The sequence below is a fragment of the Manacus vitellinus genome, unplaced genomic scaffold (assembly GCF_001715985.3).
Source record: "Manacus vitellinus isolate BGI_N305 unplaced genomic scaffold, ASM171598v3 scaffold_111_pilon, whole genome shotgun sequence".
NCBI classification, from domain to species: Eukaryota; Metazoa; Chordata; class Aves; order Passeriformes; family Pipridae; genus Manacus; species Manacus vitellinus.
Genome location: NW_021938850.1, coordinates 263,257 through 286,009, shown reverse-complemented (window position 1 = coordinate 286,009; position 22,753 = coordinate 263,257). Strand labels below are relative to the sequence as shown.

The 22,753-nt window shown below is 42.0% G+C and overlaps 1 protein-coding gene across 5 annotated transcripts in view; it reads left to right on the top strand.

Annotated features, from left to right (window-relative positions):
• Positions 1–22,753, top strand: part of LOC103764022 (Kv channel-interacting protein 1) — a 476,628-nt gene that overhangs the window by 397,062 nt on the left and 56,813 nt on the right. The gene's annotated exons all lie outside the window — the stretch shown is intronic.

Sequence of the window (22,753 nt, the reverse complement as noted above, 5' to 3'; positions counted from 1 at the left end):
CTGCAGAGCTTATCACTTCAGAAACATTAATCACCCTTGGATATTTGTAACCTGCCTTTGTATGCTCTTGATTATAACTCAGAGTCCAGCATGAATTTCATGGTTCTATGAGTTGCTGAAGTAAAATATTGTTGCCTGAGAATTTAGCATAGGATGTACAGGTGAAAGATTCTCTTCTTGGAACAGACCAAATTTTTCTTTTTTTCTAGGATGATATAGGAAAACATGAGAGAAATTACTTGTATTAAGACCTGGGAGGAGAAACACTGCAGGCATTGCTGTCATTGCAGATGATGATTACAAATGACTTTAGAGAAGTGATCTAGCATAATTCTGAGACCCAAGATGCACAAAAACTTTCTGTCTTATGCATTACTGAGTAAATCCTGATGGTATAATATACAGGTCTTTTATGCATGGCTTTCCAAGGTCTCTATTATTTGCTGGTGAGCAAAAAGTGTTGTTGGAAAGAGACTTAAAATATCCTTGTCTATCTACAAAGACTGTGTTTGCCTGGTGTTAGGTAAGGGTTCAGCTTAATGTAAAGTGGGCTTAAAATTCCTATGGCTTAAGCAGTATTTAGTGTGGTTTAAAATAAACAGCTTATAGTTATGTACAGCATGCTTCTGGAACTCTAGTGTAAATTCAGTGCTGAAAAACACTGAACTGTGGAATAGATTACAATCTAGACTTCTGGAAGAACCTTGGCTTTGGAGAGTATGTTGGACTGATTTTATGGAAATAACTCAATCTGTTTAAATCTACTTTTTTATTGAGGGTACCCAAAAATACATGTAGGTTATTATTGTTACCTTGGCTGAATGCCAGGTATCCACCGGGCCTGTGCCCAGCCTCCCCTCGGAGGAGACAGGAGGAGGAAAGAGGGAAAAGGAAAAAAACCTGCGAAACCCAACCTGCTAAGAGAGACAGTTTAATATTTACGCAGAGAGGAAAAAAAACTATAAACACTCTGCGCACAGAGAAGAACTAACAATAAAGACTACTTCCCCACAAGAATGCTCTCCTCCTCCAAAGAAACGGCCCGACTATTCCACGCAGCCACCCGGAAGAGAAGAGAGAGGCCTTGCTTCCTTCTTGTCTCTTTTATATCTGAGCTGATGTAACATGGTATGGAATACCTTATTGGCACAATATGAATGAGGTGATCTACCTAGTTCCTTTTCCCTCCCAGGGAGGGTAACAAACCCATTACAAGGTTCAGGAATGAAGGCAAGAGAATTCCAAAGGGGACTTAATCTTTCCCAAATGTGTTATTGAACTTCTGCATTGAATGGATGTAATCAATGTCAGAGCAGAAGTAACTGTTCCATGTCAAGTTATGTGGATACTTTGGGAGACAGTAAATTCTGAATCAGTATAAACAAAGTGACCAGGTTTTAGACCTTTTTGAAACAGTGCTGAGAATGCCCAATTGGATTATCTTTATAAGTAACTTCAAAGATCTCCTGACGTGTGTTCTTTCTCTCTCTCAAACATCCTTATTTAATAAAAAGCAGACACTAGAAACCTTATTAGGCACATCTACAAGTAGTAGTGGGTTTTTCCAAATTTCCTCCAATTTTAATCTGCAATTTTAAATGCCAAAGGCATAACTGGTCTCGTATGTTTGGTACAAAGTATGACAGCTCTCCTAAACAGTATCTTAATGGTTAGAAAACTGACTGAGGATGTTGGAGATGGGACATAAAATCACCTGTGCTCATGCATGTACCTCATTCTGCCTCAATGGTCCCCTTGGCGTTCTGCCCACCCCGCAATTAATGTGACTGCCCCTGCAGCTACTTCCAGGGGAAGAAAACAGCCACTGGAGACATAATATCCAGTAGTTTATACAAAACGTTGTCTTTTGGGACATCCCTTTATTCTGCTGATGTGTCTGTTGGCCCTCTCAGCCTTCCCCTGCACGGAAGTGAGCTTGTTCCCTGCTCTCTGGGTCATGTGGGTTCTTGAAACAAGTGCAGCATTCACTTGTCCTTACTGCTGAAGAAAGTGTTACTGCTGATCCACTTACTGTATGATCTTCCTGTACTATACCCGAGTTTGCTCTGAAAGAGTCTTTTGAAGAGAAAATAGAATTTGCAAATTATGTTTACTTCTTTCACTCAAACAAGTAGCTTCCCAATGAAGTTAAACCTGTTACTGTTCAGAGAAAAATTGGTGGGTTTTGCATTTTTTCGAAAAACCAAAATGCTCAGCCATGAGCTACAAATATAATACTGCATTCCCCTTCAGTGTTTATTTCCCTTTCAACAGTTTTAGAGCCTTAGTGCTTCTGTGGAGCTTTTTGTCGTTGGTTTGGTTTTTCCCCATCCTGACTGTCATGTTTTTTCTCTCTGCAAAGTCAGAATGGCTTCATGGGTATTTGCTTGAGTAAAAGTAAAGGGCCTCAAGAGCTGCCCTGTAAGGTTTAATGAGCTGCAATCTGCTGTGACTTGTTCAGTGTTGAGTCCAAGCATGATCACTGTTCAGCGGAATTTCAAATGAGTTTATTACTCCTTGAAATTAAATCCTACTGGGAGAACCTGCTGCTGACCTCTGCCTTCTTTTTGTCTGTGCCTGGTGTCACCTGCAAAGGTAACAGAATTACTTGTGATGGGTAACTGCAGATTTGGACAAGGAGCACCTTCTGTTAGGCTATACTCCTCATAACTCCAGAAGTATTTGCATGTAGAGAAATGCTTTAGATCTATCCTGGGTTTTGAGCTGCTTATTAAGGTTATTTCTAACTTTTCTCTAACTTTGAAATGCACTTTTTCTCAAGGTTGGTTCAGTAAATTGACACATTTCTTGTAACACAGGCAGGCATCTCTATTTAGGATTAGAGGAATAATCAACATAAGTTTTGTTGGTAAATGTGGCATGGATAATTTGCTTTTATCCAATGTTTCTCTTCTTTTTAGTCTAGATTTATCATCCAGTTTTCCCTGTTTTCTTCTTTCGTCTTGTTTTTTTTTTTCCTTCCTCTGCATATTCTTCTCTCTTCTGAAGTTTTCTAAAGGATAAGGCTATTCAACAGAGGCCAAGGAATAGTGGAGTTTTCAAATCAGTGAATTTTGAACAAAAGAAAAATAGATTTTAGTGAATAAGTAATTTGAAACAGTATTAACAGTATTAAGATCAGGGAAAAAAGGAAGGCAGTGTTGTGTATGTACCCAAGCTTGAATAAGTTGAATTAAGGAGTTCAGGTAAAAAGGCAGAGTACCAAACTAAGCTTCTTCAAAAATTCAGGAAACCTGACCTTTGGCCCTGTTTCCGTTCAGGGCTCTAGAAAATATTCCCTTGCTTTCTTTTGATTTCTTTACTAGAGTTTTCTTTGTAAAATATTCCAAAACTATAGGTGAAAGCTCTATAGTAGAAGTGGTAATTATCTACTGCTTTATATTTACATAAGATGAATTTCTACCAAAAGAATTTGCCCATTTGCTTTCTTTTGCAGCTATTTCCTTATTACACAGGTTGTATGGGCATTTTCTCCCATTTCTTAGTAATTTGCTGAATTTCAATGTACTATACAACTAGAAGCTCATTTAAGCAATGTTGTGTACAAACCATATCATCCAGAATTGGAAAAGATATCCACAGACATACTACAAAAGGAAGGCTCTCAGGACTTAGTTCCATTTTGTTATAGCTGGGGAATGGAGACCTTTGCTTCTCAAGAAATAGTCCTATACTAGAAGAAGCCCCAGTTGCAGTGCCAGTTCCAAAAGCAGCTAGTGAATGTTTCCCTCATGATCAGATAGAGGTTAAGACAGATTTTATGGCTTGACTTGTAAGCAGAAATGGAAGCAAAACCAGTTTATATGTTTTTTTCCTTTACTTTAATCCTAAAAAAGAAAGGAGACAGAGAGCTGAGCTGATAACTTAGAAAAAAAAATGCTGTGAAAGAGAATTTAACACTCCTTCTCCATCAGTGGTTTTCAGGCAGAACTGAAGAACTGCTACACTTATACTCTTTGAATATATCAGGCTTTAATATTTGAGCAAAGACCTAGCAATAGGAAATAGAAAGGTGTGACTTAAGGCTTCCTGTACCTGCCCCTTTGTCTTTGCTGATTTTTGCTATGTGTTGAGCACATACTGTGTTGGCAGAGCAGGGTCTTGGAGGAACTTTCTAAGATGACTCTAGATAGTGCATCCTGAGTGTTCTGATACACAAGATTTACCCTGCACGGAGGTTTGTGCTGCCAGGTGTTGCCTTGATCTGAGCCAGTTCATCAGTAGCTCTGATCAGTAGTCTGACCACGATGGTCAGACTACTACTTAAAATTACCCATCTTTTGCGTAATGGCAGCTGGTTCTGGACAAATCTGCAGCTGCTGAGTCCCTTCAGCTTTCTTCCTTGGAGCAGAGATGTGGGTCAGCTTTACATTGTGCTTGATACTGCAGCAGTTGCACCAGATGTCTCTTGCTGAGTCTTCTCCCACCCTTTTCTGCAATGAGAATTAGTTGGAAAGCGGAGGCTGGGAGTTGCATGAGAACATGCAACTTCTTAATGAATTATATCTAAGATAATTGGCTAATTACAGAAACTTGTTAATTCCCCATTACTGGAACTATGTTCCCCTGATGGCCTCTTTGGTAACTACTTTCTTTATGAAAATGGAAGTATGTGCCTTCCCTAAAGTTTTCTTCTAGGCCTAAGGCCTACATTGGTACCAATGGATGTTTCATGGCTTCAATTTGCCATTTTATGCATTTCACACTGCTCTGTCACTTGCTCTTAGACTCTTAGTGCCCCAATACTGTAACTTCCTAGTGTTGCACAGCACTCAGCCCACTGATTGTGTAGAGCCCTCTGAGGCAGTGCCGTTATCTTGCTTGTGGAAGGGGAGCAGAGCCAGAGCTCAGGGCAGATGGGCCCCTAAACACACCAGGGCATCTTGGTGTCTGTGGCTTGACTGTGTTTTCAAAACCTCTCCCCGGCACAGCAACCGTGTTTCTGAAGTCTTGGGATAACATCCATGTTTTCTCTCTTTTTGTGACTCCCTGTAGCATGTTAGGAGCAAGCAAGGGCTGACACTGGCCACCTATTAGTTATTGTTTAACACAAGTAATGGCATTTATGCGAGTACCCTAGCAGTAACTAAGGAGTACCATAACAGTAGTGAAACACAGCAACACCTCAACCAGGCAAGACTGAACAACAATGAGAAAGTAAAAGTTCCAGTATCAAAGTAGTGTTGACTTAGATGTACCCAAGAGAAAAATAAAGATGATAGAAATAGGGCATTACCACCAAAGCCAAACTATTGTGTGCTTTATAGACAGTTGGGCAGAATGCAGGTGTGCAGAAAAGGACTTCACATACCTCCCATCCAGGTGGTGTATTGCCAGCTCTCGTGTGTCTGCAGCGAGTCCCCACCAAGTTGCAGTGGGGCCTCCAGTGTCCTGATGATTCATTTGTGTGTGTCTGTGGCACAAAGCATGATGAGTTGATCTGCTTCACTGCTGCCTGGCTATGCGTGTGGGAGTCTGCATCCTTTCCCTCCAGCACACCAAGCAAGAGAGGGACTGAAGAAATTGGTCCCATGTAGGCTCCAGCTCACTGTTGGCAATTCATCACAATGCAAGGTGCAGCTTTCCTTTCAAGTACAGCCCCTGTTTAAGATTTGTCAGTTCAGCTTTTGTTAGCACAAAACAAAAGCTTGTCAGCTTTATGACACAGATAATCCCCTGTCTCTGTGCCTTGGAGCTGTAGCAGAGACCAAAGCAAAGCCTGAAATGACATTGCACCATTAAAGTCAATTAATGTCCATGCAGTTAACATCATCATAAACAAGTGATAACCAGAATCCTCAGCTGACACTTAAAGTTTAAAGCTGTTGTTTGGCATTTCCAAATCTATGTGTTGTCTAATGACCCCTCTGAGCACAATTACTGTATAAACTGAACAGAATGTATTGAATAAATATGCCAACTTCACCTTCTCTTTCTAGAGTTATAATAGTGAAATTTTAGTAGACTTGAGATTATGTTATTTGAGAAGATGCTATTTCTCTCTTAATTGACTCTGCAGACACTCGTCTGTGGTTCAAGAAGATATACATAAATAGATAGGGATATATCTTCCACTGGAAAATAGTTTATATGCAGGTCTGAAGAAATCTAACCTAAGTATTAATGCTTACTCGTACTTATACCTCCAGACTGCCTGCAGGAATTGAATTTCCTACACAGGAATTGAATTTTTTTGCAGGTTAGCACAAGAGATTGCAGCTTTGCAACTTGGACAAAAAACTAAACACTAGAAAATTCCTTCCTGTTTAGAACAGCTATTTAGCAGAATCCATGCCAATCTGCCGACGTTCTTAGGGTGTGAAATCAAGTGGTTTTCCACTTTGCTGTTTTGATGATATTGGAGGTAGCAACTGAAACAGGATTAGTGCACTTCGCGGAACTGAATGATTTGAGAGTCTTGCAAACAGTTTCCAGACTCACAAAGCTTCACATATTCACAAATATATGCATGTATCTTTTCCAAAGAAACACCATAATCATGATGTATAAGTTTTTCCATAATGCCTTAAGATACAGATGCACTTTTTCTTAATCCAAAAGCAATCTCTCTTGTAAACAATCTGTGCAGCTGAAATGGTGGAACTAGGCAGAAAGACACTAATGCTGCCAGCAGAGCCTCTGTTCCAATTCAGTTGTAGGCAATGGCCAGTCTGTAAAGGCTGCCTTGGTGACAATTAGACGTTACACCAAACAGTAGGAATGGAGGACAGAAAACTGGATATTTTCTCAGCATAGCTTCCCTCAAGCAAACTAAACCTTTATATAGTAGCTCAAATGGTTACATTTGCTTCACTGAAGTGCTATAGTTCTCTCTAAGAAGCCTAAACTGCTGGAATGATTTCGTGATTTGCCAGAATTTGAAGAATTTCTGCCTTCCTTCATTTCCCAAATGCTATCCTGCATGCTTTTCTTCTTCTGCAGGGAAGCATCCTTCAATTCTCAAGGCCAGATGGAAATGGGATACTGCTCAGTAGTTCCTTATTGAGTAGAGAGTTAAGAGTTTGGAATGGGTGACATCTTTTTTTTTCTCTCTGGAAATGGCAGAGATCTAGAGTTACACCTCTAGAATTCATATAAGTACTTTTGTTCAAAATGTATCTGGAAGATAAATCTAATATAAACCCAAGTTTATTGTAGTGTATGATTAACAAAAGAGTTAATAATAATTAGTTACTTGCTGTGAATGTAAAATGCTTAAGGATAGAGAAAGATCCAGCCAAGGAATCTTTAACGTACTGAAGAGTGTTTCATGTTTTACATTAACTAAACTGTTATCTCCAATACCTTTGGATATAATTTGGCATCACTGCTAGATTTTTGGGTTTGTTCTTTGCCCAAAAGCACTCTGAACAGAACAAGTACTGACAACTGAAATACCCTTTCATTTCATGTAAATGTATTACCCTCAAGGCCTGAGCAAGGATGTATTTGAGCAGTCACAAACATCCACTGATGCATCCATGATATTTAGTTTAATAATAGCAATTAAGCTTTGCACTTTTTTCTGTGATAATGTACCTTGCAGTTAATAACCTTTGGTTTAATGAAATTGCAGGGAGGAAGGGGAAAGTAGCATCTTCTGTCATACTCTTTTTCTTTAGTTAGGATGGGTTCCAATCAGCAAATTGACAGGAATATTTAAGTAGAGACAAAGGTTTATTAAAATCACCAATGAGTACCACAGACCATTTAGAAAATATCTAGTTAATTGATAAGGACATATTTAATTAACTTTTCCTTAAAAAGCTCTTTGGGTAATCGGTGGCAATGTTCTGGAGAGCGATAATCTTCCTGTACTTGAACCAACCAAAATTTGGATTGGCAGTGGAACTGGACCAGCACAATTCATAATGGGTTTTGGCCTTTCATCTTCATACTTTGCATACTGCATATTTGATTTTTTAAAGAAATGTCATAGTGCAAATGATAAAAACTCATCACATGGTCAGCATAATCATATGTATGTATTTAGACACACAGAGTAAACTTCTTGGCTTGTGGCACCAATGTCAGTTTTGTGCTACAGTATGGTAGCTGTTCCTGGAAAACCTCTGGGGTAGGAGTCTATGGAATTGCTGTTATTCTGCAGACATTGGCAGAAACCCTCCAGTCCCCTTGTCCAGCACTTCTAAAATACACTGAACTCTGTCCCTGTTTCTGGAACCTGGTTTTGTCCCATTTGGTACTGGGATTAGCCTAATAGGTGTGTAATTCTTTTCCTTCAGAGCATAAGTGCCTTTGCAATAAGATCAAAAAACTTTCATGCAGATGAATGTTTCTCTTATCAAGGAGCTTGCAAGGGAAGATTATGGACAGTTACCCCTAAAATACCAGGCAACAGAAGAATTTATCAGCATTTATCTCCAAAAGCCAAGAACACTTAACATTTTGACATAAAACTGCACTGGCCTGGGAAAGACACACCCTCTCTTCTTCTCAGGTCTTTTATCATCCCTGGCCCCCACACTGTGGGGTCTGCAAGAACTTATCTTTTCTCGTACCAGGGAGACTTCCTCTGGAATGCAGGAGGAGAAAACATCTAAAGCTGTCTCTGGGAAAGATGCCTTTTTCCAGGCTGGAAAGCTTTCTTAAGCTTTCTTAAGCTTTCTCATCTCCTTGCAATAAATCTTCTGGAAGGTTTTTCTATACTTAAAGAGCTCACTTTTCTTGGGAAAAAAGTTAGATTTGAGTTTCGCATGTTGAAGGCCATTGAAGAAATTACCTCCTCTCACCCCACTATACTTCTGGTATCATCTTAACCATGGAAATGGAACTGTGATTGTCCTAGCTAGAACAACTGGGACCGATTCATCACTAGACAGGTATAGCCCAAAACTGTGTATTCTATGGCCCTCCATGCCATTTTCCAGAAACTGTTGTCGGGGGGTGGGGGGCCTGCCTGTGGGGGGATGCTCCTGTCCTCATACCCTTTTATGGAATTCCCCGCTCTGAGGGAAGGATTGACCATTCCTTTTAACTAATTCCCCGCTCTGAGGGAAGGATTGACCATTCCTGCCTGAACTGGAGAATATATAAACCTGGAGTTTCAGAACTTTGCTACCACTCATGGGATCCAGAGGAAGACTGCAGCTCATCGCTCTCAACCAGACTGAGACCACCACCCTCAACTGGACTGCGATCACCACTTTGGCCAGACTGCAACAGCTCTCCCACCAGCAGGTTTTTCCCCTCTCCCTTTACTTTGGACTCAAGGGGGGGCCCAAGGAACACCACTTTGTTCATGCCCCAGGGTGCTGGGTTATACATTTGGGTTTTGTGGGTTAAGACCAATTGTATGTTTGTATGATTGTACTTACTGTATTATTTTAATAAATTGTTATTCTGACTTATAATCTCTCCTTTGAGTCGAGTTCATTTCCCCTGCTGGTTAAATCTTAAACCAGCACAGTGATACATATAATTATTCAAGAAGATTGTGGATTGTTGAGGGAGTATTCTACCTGCTGAAGTGTGCATGATACATAGTGTACCCCAAATATGAATATTTACAGACCAGGGATGTGCTGTATATACAAATCATCCTTCTACCTGTGTTGCTGTATTAGAGAGGGGTTCGAGACATACTGAAACTTGGAACCATGACACTGTTAAAAGCTTAATAAAAACCAATATTTATTACCAAGAGGTGGCCAACAAAACAAACAAACCCAAAAGGAAGGAAGGAGGAGAGAAATAAGCCCCCAGCACGACCTCCCCAGTTACCCAGCTGTTGCCCATAAAGTTCTCTTACTGACCTAGCATGCCTACAATTACCCATAGCAGAAGCTGCATCCTTGGAGAGTCAGTAAATTCACGAACTGGCAGGCGTCCCTGCCAAAAGGCAACATTGTCCTTGAAGTAAAGCTAGCTCCCTTTCAAGAAAGCACTATCTGCTTTTATACAATTAACTGAGTTACCACAACCCCCCAGGTGTGGCCAGCACCGCCCAGCCCGAGGCCCTCAGTCCCACCTCCCGGTTATGTCAGTGCACCTCTTCTGCACATGCGTGAGAACTTTGGAAATCCCCTCACGCACGCGCAGTATGCTTTGGGGGTCTTTCTTAATTGAGTCTGGGGGCGCTACTTCATCCTCCTCCTCCTCCTCAAATTCTCCTTCAAGCGACCTTGGAGGACAATTAGCCAATCACACAACACCAATTAAAACAGTTTATACAGAAGTTCTCCCTCCAAGGACAAATTCACTGTTTTATCAGTGAACTTGGCAGGGAGAGTATAAACTACTGCAGGTGGCTGGGGCCAAACACAGACCAAAAGTATGAGCATAAATTCACCCTTTCCCAGATGTGACATTATAGTCATAAATCTACTTCAGTTTGCTTTTGCCCTTGAATTTAAGTTTAAATTCAGAATGTAAGTATGCTTGCAGGATACCCTGGGCACCTTTATTTTCCTTACTGATTTTTTCTATGCATCTAAAACATCTTTTGATATATTTTGAGTATTTTACTTTTCTTCCTGATCTTCTGATTTTCTTGAAGGGTTTATCTCAGAGTTTGACTCTTTGCTTTGTTGTCCTTTCAGTTCCCCTGTACAAAAAATACATCATAGAATGGTTTGGGTTGGAAGGGACATTAAATTTCATCTTTTTTGGTTGCCACATGGAGGGACACTTTCCACTAGACCAGGTTGTCCCAAGCCCTGTCCCACCTGGCCTATATATACTCTTTTCCTTGTATTTTCCCCTGCTGCCTGACTGGTAGCAGCAATGTGGGAGTGAGCAAGGATGCTGGTTCCATCACCAACATCCAGCTTGGTTGGTAATAGAACATTTTTGGATAAACCTAAGGGAAGAGGCACAAAGGAGCTTGATTATCTAATGTTGCTGCTTAGTTTAACATCCTAAGTATAATTTCGGTCATGTGCACCTGTATTGCAGCTCTTCATGTGCTTCATTTCCATGAATGTCAGCCTTCCTGTGGCAAGAAGCAGAATTTAAATAGTGCTGCCACTAGAGGAGCAGTTAAACTGTAATTCATAAATCAGGGTCAGTCTGGTAAACTGAGAGCTGACTCCTCTACTGAGCACGTTACATGGAACTGCTGCCATCCATCTAACAGTGGGAGCTGTGCTGGCAAAACCAAAACCATCCTCCTTTCCAGACAGCCCTCTAAAAATTCTCTTTACACATATTTTACTTGTTCTAAAGCATAAACTGCTTTTTCAGGTTTTATTGACTATGTTATACTTTACAAACTACTTTAGAAAGTTTTACTTCAGGCACTGGCTTTATAAATTGGCCTTTTTGTTTGCTAAGAGTTTTGCTTCTTTGTAGAGGTTTTCAAAGATTTTTGGAATGGTGTGATTTGAGACCATGATGTATCTAAAATAGTGTGGTACTATTTCGTAATTCACTGTGATGTATCTAAAATACAGTTAGTTTTATACAGTTTCATAATACTTTCATGAATGTATTACTCTGATCTCCTTCTAGTAACCCTATTTTTGTGGCACTATCTTTTGCAGTATAATTATGCAAATAACTAATTAAATTAAATTTTTCAAGCTAGGTGTACAGGACTACAAATTACCAATGATAAAATAAACACCTAAGTGCAACTAATGCATAGATGTCAAAATGAAGATTAAATACCAGAAAGAATATTTAAATACAAGAATAATAACAGTTCAGTAAGTGAAAGAAATATAGGCTTATTTAGAATGTTTTGTGCATGTGTTCATTCTTTAAGGTCACTTAAAAATAAGAAATCCAGGACAGCATGAAAAGTGGTGAGAAAACATGGTTTAATGTAACAAGTGAAGAACAGTATTCCTGAAGTGGAGAGTGTTTTTCAGTGTTTAGGCCTGTTCTAACTAAGAAAAATGTATGAGATGATCTTTACTGGGCAATACTTTGTATTATTCTTATATGAAAACGAGAGTACAGTTTAATATGCCATTAGAGTGTGAGTTAAAAATGCAGTAAGCATACTGATTCTTCAGTTCACCACTTAAAAGTAAAGGGTAATGGGTAAATGCAGGGGATGTCTTGATTGGAGGCCACTGGAGTTATGATGACTGTATGGTTGACTAAATTACACTTGTTACTGTAGTGGAGTGATAGGAAATGTAATCATGCTCTTTAGTGCATGCCTTCAATTACTACCTAGACCTTCAATGAGGCAAATAAATGAGTTGTTGTTCATCTACTTGGCACAGGTGTCACCAGCAGAGATTTATCTTATGGCACTCAATGTCTTCTGGTGTCTGTTCAAGAGGGATGCAAACTGCTTGTGAAGGCCAGGCTTCCTGGAATTCCTCTTCCTTCTCCAAATTCATGACTGTTCCTGCAAACTTTCTGGACTTCCAAAACACAATTTTTTTACTGTCTTTTCTTGATTACTTGGATTCTGTTACCCTCAAGACAAGTCTTGACAGGTCTTGACTAGTCTGGCATGTGCTGTGGTGGCAATGAGGCAGGTCTTACTCCAGGCAGCAGGTTGCAGTAGGTGTATCTGATATTCCTTCCAACTAACAGATCTATAAAATTATAAAGTTCCTGGAGACTCCAGTAAATTCACATAATTCTAGTGAAACCCCACAACAACCAGCTCCATATTATCTTGCTTTGTCTGATGTCAGAAGAGCCATCAGGGAGGAGGGAGTATGAGAGTAGTAAAGCATATGTAGTGCTGGATGCTTTCACTGGTTTTATTCCTCAGGAGATTTTGCTTTACCAATAAGCAAAATAGGAGTGAAAGGAATAAGCAAAAGGTACGTTCATAAGGAGCATATTAGCAGTTATCAGCAAGTCGACATGCATTGGAAAGGCAATATACTAGTCATTGTAGAAACTGTAAATAATAAATGCAGTTATGTCAAATAACTGGGTATGACATCAGTTAAGTAAGATTAATTTTGCTTTTAACCTGTGGTTTGTCCTGTTTCAATTTTCTGTGATGAGCACTTATGTTCTTGTACATCTTTGTGGGGCTTAAACCTACCTATTCATCCTCATTCTCATTTACCTAATTCAATAAGAACCTGGTGTTGTGCTCTGGATTTAGCTATAAACTGCCCAGAGTGGTTACATTTTTATTTAAGACTTTTTAAAAGCCTTTTGGTTCGTTATAACCTCTAATTAGCATCCGGAGAAAGAGTCACATACACTTCTCTAAGAGAAATTATTTTTAATTTAGTGAGAAAAATAAGATATTTTGGCAAAAGGTTTTTACAGGTGTAAAATACAACCAAGAAAAAAGCATTTCAGCACAAAGACCCATTCCACAGGAAACACCCACTAAAACAATCCATATACCAGCTTTAGTAAAACACAGTTCATTGCTTTTAAGTTACCCACAAGAGAAGGAAAAGAGGAGAAGAGGAAGAAATGGTTACTGACTCACACGGTTCATGCTGCAGGAGAGACCAGAGGGAAGGAGAGAGAGAGAGGGAGACCACATGGAGCCTCGTGTATTTATAGAGTTCATTTTTCCCTCCCAGGCAGGATATCCCGTAGGTGCCTTCCAGGCCAGAGTGAGTCGTGCTGTAGCCAGTCACAGGCTGCAGGGCTGTGGGGTGGTCAGGCTACCAGGCAGGCCTGCCCTGACTGACAGCCCAGCTACCGGCCTTCAGCTCTGCCCTGTGTTGTGTGTGGGCAGCAGGGCCTTCGGCTCTACCCTGTCTCTGTGTGGGCAGCAGGGCCTTCAGCTCTGCCCTGTGCTGTGTGTGGGCAGCAGGGCCTTCAGCTCTGCCCTGTGTCTCTGTGTGGGCAGCAGGGCCTTCAGCTCTGCCTGTGTTGTGTGTGGGCAGCAGGGCCTTCAGCTCTGCCCTGTGTTGTGTGTGGGCAGCAGGGCCTTCAGCTCTGCCCTGTGTTGTGTGTGGGCAGCAGGGCCTTCAGCTCTGCCCTGTGTTGTGTGTGGGCAGCAGGGCCTTCAGCTCTGCCCTGTGTTGTGTGTGGGCAGCAGGGCCTTCAGCTCTGCCCTGTGTTGTGTGTGGGCAGCAGGGCCTTCAGCTCTGCCCTGTCTCTGTGTGGGCAGCAGGGCCTTCAGCTCTGCCCTGTGCCCTCAGCACAGGCCTTATGCACAGGCCTTACCATGTACCTGCAGGTCCAGGCCCAGCCCTTCCCCACATGCACACACACAGTGAGTTGGTTCCAACCCACATCAATAATTCAGTGAGATTCAGATGCAGGATCTCACACCTGGAGCAACAAAGCATATAAGAAAAAAGTCCAAGTGCAGAGTTTATTATCACTTTTAATAAAAGTGAGAATGAAGCTGTGACAATCTATTGCCCATGGGAAATACACACACATGGTTGAAAAGCTACCTGTGATGAGAAAAGTCACTGCAGCCCAACTCGATGGCAGCTTTATGCCTCTTAACTGCTTCCAGAACCGGACAGTAATCGCCAGTGTCATGAGGGAGGGGTCACATCTCCTCTTGCTTGTGGCAGAAATCCACTAAGCAAGAAACTGCCACTGCAAAGCACATCTGTCTTCTGGTTATTTGGGGTTTTTAACAGCTTCTTCTGGCTACTTGTTAGTCCATCAGGGATAGGTATTTGCTGAGGTATGCTCACCTCTGAGTACAGGTTCCAGGGAAAATGCTCAGCTGGATGTGGGGCTCAGCAGAGGCTGGTTTCAGGGACTCATGCAGTGGCATTTTCCCTATTTGGGGAATGAACCCCAGAATAATTGAAACATCAAGTTTTCTATTTTTGAGCAGTTTTATGTTGAACATATATAGCCCCATCGAAGTCCTTCACAGATCTGTTCTTCCCTTTACATGCCCTTATTCATTGTTACTTATTTCAGACTTGAAATACATTTTTTCCTGTTTCTTCTTTAAGCTTTTCACTATCTCTCCTCTACTCCTCTTTTCCTCACAGCATGTGTCCTACTCAACTTTCATTGCCTGTTTAAAAGTAGGACAATGAGAAACATCCTGCAGCCTTTCCCTGTCTCCCCTCCTAGTGCAGCTGAGGTTATTAAGTCATTGTTAGCAGTCCATTCAGCCTCAGCAACAGTGCTGAAAAGAGATGAAGTTCAGTGCTGGAGAACTTCCTTGGGTCAATCCTGAGAGCATCCTGAGAGCACTTCTGCAAATCTGAGCGTGACCCATGATCTTGGAGGAGTCTGCTGTGTTTGCTGCTGTAGTTTATGTAACTGGGTTGGTTTACATTTAAAAATCTAGAGAAATAGGGGAAAGCTAGTTAAATAGAAAAGTGCAATAGAGCCTGTCAATGATATTTAGTAGTTGGGAGAGGTTCTTGTTGCTCTTTCATTAATTATATATTGCCTCAATTGTATACTACCCAATTTCAAACAGTGTGCAAGTAAACTGTGGTTCAAGTTAGTCCTTCAAGGTTCCATGGTTTCTTTGCTAGTTGTTGGTCTTCTCGTAATTTGTAGCTCCATAGGAGGCTGGCTGTGACTTTGACCTGTGTGTGCGTTGCTAACAAACACCAGTTTTGCCATCGTGAGGTCCAGAGTAAAGCCAAATCCTCCATTGTGCAGTCTGCGATAACTTCAATGTGCTTGTCTGTACTGGAAATTGTTCTGGAAAAAGTCACTAATGATGTATTAGATTTCTGTAATCTTCCAAAGCTATTCCTGTGTTTTGTGAAGTTGATGAATTGTGCCAACAGGCACACAGAGGGCTGGGAGTCACTAGCTCTGAAAGGGGAAAAATATGTGGGGTCCTCCTGCTTCTCTTCATAAATTGTCCACAGGTCCTTCAATCCAACTACGCCCTACCATTGTCACAAAGCAGGGAGACATTGGTAGAAATAAGAAAGCAGCACCTTCTCATGAAATGAAGTTAAGGGGGAAATTTGAAGGAATTATAGCTGCTTTTGTTATGGCAGGACAATTGATATGTCAGGAAAAGGTTTAATCTGCCGATTACTTCCCTGCACTTACACAGCAAGGAAGTGGCAAACTGATGAACTGAGCTCTTTATTCCCAGCTCCCTGGGCAGCACTAATAGAAAAGCATCTGTATTATCCAAACTAACTAAAGAGGTATTTGTGGTTCACCTATCCTTAAACTGAATGCACCTCTAGTGACAAAAGTAATAAGTGGTAATTAGCGAAGATGTCATGGTTTGAGATAGCCCCAAAATCCAATTCCCTAGCTCCATTCCCCCTCCCACATCTCAACCTAATGTGAGATGGGTTTTTCCAGACAAAACACACCAGACTCAAAGTGGGGGAAAGGGAATATATTACAATGACTGTACAAATAAATACCATATCACATTATACACACGATCACAACTATCTCTACCATGACATATGTATTTACAATGATCAGATCTCTTCTCCCCTCCAAATAAAAGTCCAGGAGGGAAAGAAGGACAGATCCCTTCCAGTCCTTAAGCAGCAGCATCTTCTGAGGCAGCAGTCTGTCTTCTTCACATGCATGCAGCAGCTGATAGCTTTCTGCCAGCACTCACGAGGGAGGTATCCAAACCTCTCTCGGCCCCATCGCCTCCAACCGAGGGGTCTTCCGTGGGCTTTGTATCCCCAGACAAGGTCGTATCACCACGTCATATCACGAAGACACAGGGGGGTCTTCGTGACAGTCTGGTATCTCCAGGAGACTCAGCTCCTTGCAGGGCCTCTGTGCCCTGTCTCTCAGGCTGCCACCGTGGCAGCAGTGCAAGGGGGGGGAGCCAAGGTCAACTCCCCCCACATTCCTCTGGCCGTCCCGGTCCAGCTCCGGGACGCTCTGAGCTTCTCAGCTCCTCTCTCTCTCTGGTGCTGCATGTCTAAAACTCTTCTCCTTAATAGGAGTCCATCTCCCTCTTTTCTCAGAGGGATCTCAAAGGAGTTTTGGGGGGCTGGTACAGTCTTACCCCCAGAACTCTGTCTCTCAGGCTGCTGGCTCTCTTTTTCCCGGCTCTCCTTCCAGGAGTCCTTTCTCTGGTGCTGCATGTTGCTTCTGCTGCTCCTTCAGTTCAGGTTCTTATCTCTGGCTCTCTGCCACCGTTTCTCTGGTCAGTGCTGGCTTCTGCTCTGTGCCCATGGAGAAAACATCTCCCGGCATAACTACAGGCACCTAGCCCAGCTTTATGCTGTTCCAGGTCCCCGCAGGCCCCCGCTGGGGGCTGGGGGCCAAAGCCCCCCTGTGGGGCTCCGAGCCCCTTCCTCGTGGCTCACAACATGGCCACCTCTCCTGCAACAACCAAAACTACAACTCAGCTCCTCCTGTGAGCTTGTGATATGTTTACATTTCTGCAGGAGCGCCCATTGGGCAGAACTCCAAAACTTCCAGGGGTTTCCACCCCTTGGGGTCTACCACTTTCCTTAGCCTCTGGGGGAAAACAAGATTCAAACCACGACAGAAGACTTTAAAAAAAGTAAAAAAAGTAATTTCCAGCAGTGAATAACTGCTGGGAAACAACGGTGTGATATGAAGTACATTTAGTTTGCAGGCAGTGGGGTCAGGGTGGAATTGTAGTGATGCAAATGGGCAGGACCTGAGCTCATTGGCACCAAATGGCTGTTAGTTTAGCTGGAGATTCTACTTTAGAGGGGTCTCTAAATCATCAATTACCTAAATACCAGACTTTCTAATTTACAGCATAATTTTTTTGAAATTATAGTCAGCAGTTATCAAAAAGTAGTTTTTTTTCTCCACACAATTTGCAGATGGCACAAATTACTTGGGACTAGTCAGATCCAGAGAAGTCTGAGAAACACAGAAGGGGCTTAATCACCTATGGTGAACAGGACAGAGACATGACCGGTGACCAAGGCAAGCTGATAAAAAACCTGCAATTTAAGCAGTAAATATCATTGCTTGGGACTAGGTAAGTTAAAATCACGCATGAGAAAGGTCTAGTTTTCATTTTGGTGTGAATAACTTTAAATCAAAGCAATAAAACCCACTGACTTTATGCACACACAAAGAGATCATATTGGATAAATATGTATACAATAGTACATTCATATTCTTGATGCTGTAGCCACCTGTAATGCTGTGAGTGGTCTTATTATGCCACTTCTACAACACAACAGAAGTGGAAGGGCTTCAGAGATCTGTGGCGGAAATAGATTTATGGTCAATAACTGTGTTAGAAGACTGGTCAGGACTGCTGAGTGTCAGAAGATCCATAAACAGAACTGTTCTAGAGATATTTGAAATAATGAACTGTACAAAGAGAATCTATCATATGTTCCTATTTATTCTTTATTATAGCATAATAGCAAAGGAATAGTCAATCAAAATTACAAAAGGGTTTTAAACCAGGCTAATCATAGAATACTACCAGGGCTTTCTTGAAGGTGTGTGTACTGAGAATATGTCATGCTGCATTTGTTTTAACAAAGTGAGGAGACAAATCCTCCTGTTCAAAAGTGTAAATCTGTTCCAAATAGCTTGATTACGGGAAAAGCTTCTGCTATGGGGAGTGTTATTCTCCAATTTGCTGTGATTTTTGCACCTTTGTGTGATGTACTATTTTCCCCCAACCAATTTTAAGAGCTGATCATAGATTACATAAATAATTTATATGATTCATCATAGCAATTCTTTTATTACCAGAATATCCTTTTTATTACATGTTATTTTGATTGATCTTTATAAAGTTCCTACTTAACCTTGTCTGTATATAACTAGAAAAGTGTTCTTCCAGTTGCTGTTATATAAAATCTGTTGTTCAGTGACTACAGTAGAAAACCAGAGTCTAGTCTGTGGAATTTATTTCACATCTGATTCTAGTCAAAATCACTTGGTCCCTTAAGCTACCCTCTCTGAGGGTAACAGTATGTATTTTGCAGCAAATTTACGAATATTTGGGAAGCATCAATCTAAAAGCTGAGACAGATATGCTGTCTCGGTTTAACGAGAGAGAAATGTTCGTCAGGAGGGCAGGATATGGGAAAAACAACCAAGCTCCTCCCTCCGAGTAATTACAGCTTTGAAATTAAGGGGCTCCAGTCGAAAGGTGTGGAAAAGAAAAATAACAGGTCTTTACTAAAGAATATATATATGCACACATATATAGGCAACACAACGAACAAACAAGCAACAATCCCATTTCTCAACTTTCACTGAAAACAATTAAAACAATTAAGCCCTTTTTGCCTTTCGGCGCAGTTACAACCACAGCCAGCAGGGGGCGCTGGCGCCTCGGGAGGTGGAGCTGCAGTGTCGCTCCATGGCCGGCAGGGGGCGCTGCGGATCCAACCCCCGGCTCCGAGGGGCCGAGTGTCGGTCTGTCCGTCCGTCCGTCCGTCCGTCCGTCCGTCCAGCCAGGAGCAGCAAGAGCCACGGAAAAAGGGGAAAACTCACACGATGCTGGCAGTCTCCGTGACAGCAGAGGTATCGCGCAGCCCCTCTACCACTGGCACCGCAGGGACGTTTTCACTGTTGAACGAACCGGAGGAGGAGGCGCGGGCCGCTGCCAGCACGGGAAGGGAGGAAAGGAGGAAGGGTCATTTACTCCTGTGGACTCACACTGTTAAAGGCAGGCTCTGGCCACCGCCCTCTCTTTTGCCGATGAGAGTAAGCTGCTGCCAACACGGAGAAAGATGGAGGAAAAAAACAGGTGCTGGCAAGGACTCTCCTCCCGACGACCTCCACTGGACCAGCAATCCCACCAAAACTCAAGCACCTCCTAGCCAAATACAGCCAGCCCTGCCCCCCACGCCCTTTCCCTCTCTCTCCGCAACTGCGACTTCTGCAAAAACACGGCGAAAATCTTCCCTCCCCCTTGCCTTGGGGAGAGGAAAACAAAAGAGCGCTGCTGCTTTCAAAGAGGGGTCATTAGCACGCAGTAGGACAGTCATTAAGGTCTAAGCCGAGCAAACACTAAAACCTGAAGACTCACCCCCACCCCAGCCAAGGGGTTGGTGTGAAAAAATTCATCAGAAGCTAATGAAAAAGAAAAGGAAATTATATGCAGCGTGGTTTTAGACTGTAGAATTCTGTAGAAATAAAAAAAAAAAAAAATCGAATCCTGCTGTTTATTTGGCATTGGCTTGGGTTTTTCTCATTGCTCCAGAAGTGACACAAGTAAAATGTGTAATAAACTCTTGATTAATATTTCTGTCTCTTGTTAAGAGTTGATGATCATCTATTTCTGTACTAACTAACCTGAATAACCTTTCTTTGGTTTAAGTCCCGGAACCATTTCTCTCATTAGCTCAATACTACAGTAAAGAATGAGTATTGCTGTTGGTAATGGGCCCAGTAAGCTGTTGAGGAAAGCTCTATCTTTTATTTAAATGAGTTCTTATTATGGACAAAGCACACACAAATATTTGGGTCCACAGAATTTGCCTTCCATGAGCCATCTGTAGTCAGCTCTTCAGTCAGTCACTTGTGATGATTTGAATGTTTAAGAAACAGGAGAGCGCTGATTTGTTTTAATTAATTGTAAACCATAGCACTAGGTCAGTATGTGGCTTCCAAACTGGATCATTTGATGGATGGACTTGGTGCTCTGCATGTCAGGCAACTAGCAGCACTCTCCTTAAAATGTTAGCACAGCATGAGCCCAACATGTGCCCAGCATAAAGAATCCCTGTTCTTGGGGCAGCAATGAGCAACTGAAGAATGATCCAAGTGTCTGAGAAGTTTTGGAAAATGAGAGAGGAAAAGCAACATCCAAACAGAACTGCTGGCATCAAGGTGATCCCAAAGCAGCCTGAAGGTTCTGAATGTGAAAATTCTCATTCAACATTCCCTCCAAGCCTGTTTGAAAACTGTCTCAACCTGAGAAAAAGCATGATTTGGCTTTGGCAGCATCGGATAGACTGTCGAATGAATTCTGAGCTTCTGGCATGCATGGGGTCTTCAAACAGTGAATGCTCTGGGGACTGAAGTTGCATGGGTTTTTTGCAGTTGCTCGTATCAGGAACACCTAAGGTATCAAAAATGTTGGACTTGGCATAAATTGCAGTAACACAAATAATAGAACTAACACTTTTCCATGTCCTTCCCCCTGCCTCTTGCTAAGGTGCTGCTGCAGGGCTTTAGTAGCTGCAGAGGTGTGACATTACCAGTGAGAGAACATAGAATTGCAAGGCACACCTTTAGGGAGCCAAGTGCTTTGAGTTTCATTGCTCCTCATAGCATCATTTTTTAATTTTTTTTTTTTGTGGTAATTGGATTCAGGAGGTTTGTGCATTGCTGGGAAGAAACTTTGTGATTAGGTGTATCTGCAAGTAAATAATGTGCGTGGGAACGAGTGGGTGAGGTGGGCTCTTTCTTTCTGTGTGCTCTTGGATCTGTTAATTTAAGTAATCTGAGAAAACAGCAGAGTCCACCAAACAGCCAGTAAATCTGACAAACATCCCTTCTATAGACAGGAAAGAACCTTGTTATTTTTGTGGTTAATATGCCTATCCAAACTTAATGTGATGGGCAGTGGGTTTTTGTCGATTTGGGTTTTTTTGTGTAGTAGTGTGTAGGGAATTGGCTATAGAACACGGCTTGCCTAGGCCGTGGGAACATCTTAGCGAGGTTACAGTGCCCTTGTACCGTGTTAGTTGGCTGGTAAACAGGCCATTGCGATTAGCAAAACAAAAAGCAACTGAGTACCACCTGTGTCAACAAAGGAAGGGAGTGAGAGACAAAATTAACATCTAAGTGTCAACATAAGAGGTGAGATCAACATTTAAGCCAGAGCCAATAATGAGCTTAACCTTTGCAATATGTATGAGCTAATTATAAAGCATATATTAAGCTGTTAGCAATGATCAATAAACGAAGCTTGCTGATTCTCATATTGAGGGTCTCTTTCTTCCTTCGTCCGACAGTAGTGTTTGGTTTTTTAATGGAAATAGGACATGATAAACCAAGGAATTATCTGAATGTTTTCAGGTCTGCTTGTCACATGTTACTGCTTCATATTCTCCTCAACTTGTCTGGGAGAGATTTGACAGTACAGTGATTTCAGTTCCTTGATAGTTTTAAAGCTGAATGTGTTAATCTGGGAAATATGAACCATAACGTGGCATCACAGTAATACATCCAGGGCAATGAAAACCTGATGTGGCAGATGCTACAGAGCACAAAAAAGTCCTTTGGCCTAAAGTACTCATCAGGAGAAATGGCTTTGATATTATGCCATTGAGCTCCGGAGAGGTAGATGCCAATGACAGAGAATCCTCATGAATAACACATTTCCTAGTGTGATTTGGCCACCTGCATACAGAAACAAAGCTCAAATTCAACTAAAGTGTTCATTGCTTCTTGACTTGATCACTCAAGTGTGTATGAGTATTCTGCACCTCCAACCTGGCTTTAATATGGGTTTCTCTCAGCAATTCAAGTGCATTATTTAGTTAATGTGATACACAAAATCCCATTGAGATTCTGCACCTGATGTTAGTGATCGGCAGCAGTTTAAGGCAGAGGCAGCACCAGAAGAAGCTGTGGAGCAGTGCGGAGGGTGAAAGCCAGCCTACCCTGCTCCCTGGGGACTGCGGGGAGAGGGAGTTACTGCCTGCCTGGAGATGGGTGGAGTGAGGGGAAAACGAGACAGCCTCTGAGTCCTGTAAAATTAAAGGCATGGATGATGTCTGTTCTTCTGAACATCCCACGTGGGAATACCAGTATCTAATAGCGTGCTTGAAAAAAACAGCTTTTACTGGTGTTGCAATACTGCATCTGCCATCCTGATGAAACGCTCAACCTGCCAAGTGTTTTCTCATCTGTGGTGATAATGGGGAAATACATAACTGACTTGCGAGGAGCCGGCAGTGCTGCCCATGCCAGCAGCCTGGTGAAACACTGC